Source organism: Hevea brasiliensis, chromosome 7 (genome assembly GCF_030052815.1).
Source record: "Hevea brasiliensis isolate MT/VB/25A 57/8 chromosome 7, ASM3005281v1, whole genome shotgun sequence".
NCBI lineage: Eukaryota > Viridiplantae > Streptophyta > Magnoliopsida > Malpighiales > Euphorbiaceae > Hevea > Hevea brasiliensis.
The window spans coordinates 92,837,984-92,843,983 of NC_079499.1; positions in this window are offsets into that span (position 1 = coordinate 92,837,984).

A 6,000-nucleotide genomic window follows, 5' to 3' on the forward strand; every position below is an offset into this window, starting at 1 on the left:
TCCGAAGGCTGGGAGTGAAGGGCGCTGATTTTGTCGTTTTCTTCTTCGATCCGAGGGCTCCGAGCTCGTACTTACAAGTAAGATCAACGGTGGAGATTATGATGTACGCCATCTCGACGACGCATGTCGAAATGCGCGATTCTCGGGCGTGCGTTGAGATTTCTCCCGCAACGCTTTAACTACCTTGGCTCATTATGACGATAATTGCCGTGAGTCGTCTTATTCTCTTTGTCTCCGATCTCCTCTTTTCCGGTCTTTTCAACGAGATCCTTCTCCGATCTTGCATACCGGTCTCCCATCTTCCGATCTCTCGTTATTCCGATATTTCCTTAATCGCCCGGTCCGGCCAAAGCATTAATTCCTCGATTCCCAAGCGCCCGCTTTTCGCTTAGCAATAAATGCCCGATTTTCCCTATATATACCCCGACAGAGGAGACTTTCTTCATTCGATTTCTCTTCCTTCTTACTTTCCATTCTAGCCGCTCCGGCAGATGTTCCGCCATGATTGTGGTCATGATCCCTTTCCGATGGACCTCTTTATTCCCGATCAAAATTTACTACCTGCTCGAATAATCGTGATAACCTTGTCCGATGATGGTGAGAGAACTGACCAATTAACCGATCTAGATCGCGACCTTGATCGTGCCGATCTCGAGTCGCTCGACGGTATAATCGCGAACCGATTTCGCGAGAAGACTACTAACGCTTTCACGACCCTTGGCGGTCGCTTCTTCCGAAGTTTATTTAGCTTCTCACCACATTGGGTGTTCCGGCAATGGCTTTCCTCCACATTGGGTGTTCCGACAATGCGCTTGCCTCGGCCGATGACATCCTTTGGATCACCACAATGTTGACTTTGACATAGGTCCTTTAGATGGGATGTTCCACCGGTCTCGAGATCGCCCAAATGATGTATTTTATTTTAATGTAATCGATCTCTAGAGATCACGTAAATGATGTAGTCCAATTTTAATGCAATCCGATCTCTAGAGGTCACCAAATGATGTAATCCGATCTTTTGGAAATAAAGATTTTATTTGTCAATTATCATCTTATTATTATTGCATTAATTATTTTTCGATCTCAAGTATTTATCCAATCGACCTTTAATTTAAATGACCCTAAACCGATCCGCCATTCAAAAGATTTATCTTAATCGCCGATCTCTAGTTAGCCGATCTCTTTATGGAATTTCCGAATATTCATGAGATGTCGTAAATACCGCGATCTCACGACCGATGCACCGCTCGATGCCGTGAGCATTAAATGCTCTGACGAGTATAAATAGGGGTGGGGTTAGCCATTTGCTCTCTTGTGTCATTTTTAGCTTCTCGTGAACAACTTCAAAATTCTCTCGCTTTCTCAAGCTCTTCCGACTCGATCAAGCTCGTAAGGGTTTTGATCCTTTTTTAGTTTAAATTCTTTATTTCCTTTGAAAATGAGTGGCACCAAGGTCGAGAGCGCGAGTCCTCCTTCCATCCAGCCTCGTGGTCATCGATGAAGTAGAGGTGGTCGCCAAGGGCGCGACTGAACCTCCTAGAGTCTCCGCCCCACTGGAACAAGTGACGCCATCAAGGCATGCGCCTTCTTCAGTGGAGAGAGAATCTTCCCATGGACGAGCCGCCATCGGTCCTTCAAGAAACCGACCGCAGCCATTCACCAGAGTACAACATTGAGCCCGATTCATATGAACTTATCCGGTGTCACGGCGATCTCCGCCGATCATTTCTTCAAGAGAACGACATGATTATGGTATACGAAGAACGCTTGAAAGCCGGCCATGGTTCCTCTCTTGACGACTTCTTTAAGGAAGTCTTAAAATTTTTCCAAGTGTGCATAGCTCAAGTTCACCCGAACTCGTGGCGGATCTTAGTAGCCTTTCGAGGCCTCTGCCTACGCCTAAGGTATTCGCCGAATTGCATAGATTAACTCGTCGAAAGGACGACGAGTACTGGTTTTTCCAGCGGCCACATTGCGGCTCTTCATCGATCCGCCTCCTCCTCGAAAAATCGAAGAACCGCTTCTTCATTCTAAGGAGCAAAATTCCGAACGGCTTTAAGGGTTTCCCTCGTAGCTGGCTACACCAAGGCCCTTTAATTCCGAAGCGTCTCGTATTGAATAGGGAAGAGGGTGCCATGGTGATGGAGTTGAAGGAGCAGGCGTCCAGAGAGAAACTCTCTTGCTTGGATGCAAGGATCCGAGCCGCACCATTGGACTATGGAATTGATCACCGCCAAGATCGCAGTGCTCCAGCTCTCGACTGCAGATCGGTATTTCCTACATCTCGATCTCGTGACCTTAGCGATCTCACCGACCTCTTCTTTGTGCAGTATGGCAAGCGCAAAGCCTCCAAGGAGAGCCGAAGCGAAGAGGGAGATCTCCTGAAGGTATGGGAGATGAAGCGAGTTGAGGAAATGCGCACACCTAGGCATGAGCCTGTGGAAATACAAGAAGGCTCGCCTCAACCTTCGACCGGTGATCGCCGGTGGTCCGATCCTCTCGCCGGAAGAGCCGCCTCCACCTCCTCCGCCGCCCCGAATGCGTAAGAGGGTTCTTCTCAACCTAACGTGAGGACTATCTCCGCGGTGCCCAAGTCTTAGTCCACTCACCGGAGAAGAATCAGACGGCTCGAGAAAACCCCGGTTTTGCTAAGGTCTTGGCGCCCTCTATCTGCTCCAAGAAGATCGGATAGGTCGCCTCAGATAACCTTGATGATATCCTCGACCCGATCCATGAGCTCAACGTGGAGTGTCCGGTGAACCAAAGACATCATACGAGAAGGCGACGCTCGGGTAAAGAGGTCGAGAGGATGGGTCATGAGGCGCCTTCCTCCGATCTCAACTTTCATCCGCTCAGGCTACATATCTCAACTTGAGGGGCGAATGAAGTTTTATGAGGACAAGTTGGCCGAGCAAGCTCACGCTTTTGAAGAAGTGCAAGCGCCCGGCCGATGAAGTCGCCAACTCGCCACCTTGCCGAGGAGCTCAAGGTGAAAGAGGAAGAGATAGTGACCGGAGTGGCCGCGCTACGTGAATGCTCACAGAGATCTCCGGCCGAGCTCAAGAAGCGCACTCGAGGAGGACTTCTCCGGATGGCCAACCCGGCTCCCGAGGATGAAGGTGAGGAGAGTGAGGAGGAGGCCGAGGGTGAGAGAGGGGACTGACAAGATGTAGATCAGGGGGTGATCCTCCACCAATAACTTGTACAAATTCTTGAAATGAAATGAAATGGAATGCCTTTTGTTCGATGAATGGTTGTGATCGAAAATTTCTAAATTATTTAAACACTTGATTGTCGAGTATGTTGAAATAACTCAAAGTGATTATTAACCTAAGTGTGAGAGATCTGAAACACAATGAGCATGAGATCGGTAGGAACCAACGCTAAACGGACTTGATTAAAATTAGAAATTTGGGCTTGAACATTTAAGATCGGATCATCATTAAACCTAACGGAACCTTTGATTATTCTTAAACTTTTGAAAGGGAGATCGCAACAAAAATGGTAACAAAGATCTAGTGTCACCAATTTCGCTTGTCAACAGAGATCGTGAATATACTTGATCGTCGAGATTCGACAATGGGTTTGAGAGATCGTGAGTGATTTAATAGACCGATAAGGCTTTGATCGATGTGAGGACTTAGCATTGATTCAATTCCTTGTGAGGAGAGATCGGAAATGTGGTTATCTAGCACAGAGAGATTTAGTACTGGGGATCGGTTTCAAAGTTTATTAATTCTGGGGATCGGCCAAAATATGGTGTCGACAGCTGCCCCTCTTTACATAATTTCTATTAAAGGGAAAAATTTTCCCGTGTAGGAATTATGTAAAGATTCAGACCCATATTTTGGACGATTAGGTGTTCGAAATTAGGGAACTAAGGCATACCTAATTTAGTGACCTAGAGATCGGCAACAGAAGTTAAAACACTAGAAAATTAAAATCAACTTGGGTCAAGGAACCAGAGGTTGATAACAGGAAATTTAAATTGCATGAAATTAAAATCAACTTAGATCAAGGAACCAGAGGTTGATAACAGGAAATTTAAATGCATGAAATTAAAATCAACTTAGATCAAGGAACCAGAGGTTGATAACAGGAAATTTAAATGCATGAAATTAAAATCAACTTAGATCAAGGAACCAGAGGTTGATAACATGAAATTTAAATGCATGAAATTAAAATCAACTTAGATCAAGGAACCAGAGGTTGATAACAGGAAATTTAAATTGCGGGAAATTAAAATCAACTTAGATCAAGGAACCAGAGGTTGATAACAGGAAATTTAAATTGCGGGAAATTAAAATCAACTTAGATCAAGGAACCAGAGGTTGATAACAGGAAATTTAAATGCATGAAATTAAAATCAACTTAGATCAAGGAACCAGAGGTTGATAACAGGAAATGTAAATTGCAGGAAATTAAAATCAACTTAGATCAAGGAACCAGAGGTTGATAACAGGAAATTTAGATTGCGTGAAATTAAAATCAACTTAGATCAAGGAACCAGAGGTTGATAACAGGAAATGTAAATTGCATGAAATTAAAATCAACTTAGATCAAGGAACCAGAGGTTGATAACAGGAAATTTAAATGCATGAAATTAAAATCAACTTAGATCAAGGAACCAGAGGTTGATAACAGGAAATGTAAATTGCATGAAATTAAAATCAACTTAGATCAAGGAACCAGAGGTTGATAACAGGAAATGTAAATTGCACTTACAAAGCAAGCCTAATCCGGACACAAGAAATTTCTCCCCAATGAAGTGTACTTAACAGAATCCCGAAGGCTAATGATGAATGGAGGACGAGTTGCAAGACTTGACCTATGGCCTCATTTCTTCTAATGCCCCATTTCTGTTTTTTCGACTTTCTCCCGAAAAGTACCCTTACGGGTTTTCACTTCCCTTTCGTCTATATGACTAGAAGCGCCCTTCCGGGTTTTCACCTCTAGTTTTTTTTTTTTTTTCACTTTTTCAGGACGCCCTTCCGGGTTTTCATCCTTCACTCATTTTACAGAAAGCGCCCCTTCGGGGTTTTCGCCTTCTTTCACACATTTTGCTAGGAGCGCCCTTTCGGGTTTTTACTCCTACCCCTTTTCTTCCAGGTCATTTCCTGCAAATCTCATAGTAAAGTACGTGAGGTTATCAATTGTCAAATCGTAGTCTTATGGCAAAAATTTTAACCGATTAATAGCGCATTAAATAACGAGATTGCAGAAAGATAATGCTAAAGAGTGGGTATAAAGGGAAGATAAAAGCATAGGGAACGAAATGTGACTTTATTATAGCTTTAATAAAAACAAAGATAGAGTTTCAAAGGAAAAGGGTACAAGGATAGATCTCACATATTCCTTGTGGCTGGCTTTGAAATCCCTTAACTGCCATTATTTCAAGTCTTCTGAAGCCTCATGTCGTGACGGTTTCTTCTCCATCCTCGGTTTCATACCGCATTCCTTATTTCTCCATTTTGGTTCTTGGGACTCCCCCCCTTTTTTTTTTTTCACTTTTTCAGGATGCCCTTCCGGGTTTTCATCCTTCACTCATTTTACAGAAAGCGCCCCTTCGGGGTTTTCGCCTTCTTTCACACATTTTGCTAGGAGCGCCCTTTCGGGTTTTCACTCCTATCCTTTTTTTTTTTTTTAGGCATAGTATCTCTTGACGGTGTCAACATTCACAGGTCTTGGCAATTCTTCACCGTCCATGTGAGTCAAGATCAAGGCTCCCTGAAATGCCTTTTAACCACATAGGGTCCCTCGTAGGTTGGTGACCATTTACCCCGGGGATCGTTTTGATTCGACAGTACTTTCTTCAGAATCAGGTCCCCAGGTTGGAATTCGCGTAGGCGAATGCTTTTGTCAAATGCCCTAGCCATTCTCCTCTGGTACAACTGCCCATGACATGTCACGCTAACCTTTTCTCATCCAAAGAAGTTTAATTGATCCAACCTTGACTTGATCCATTTTGACTCATCGATACCTGACTCCTTCAGGATCCTT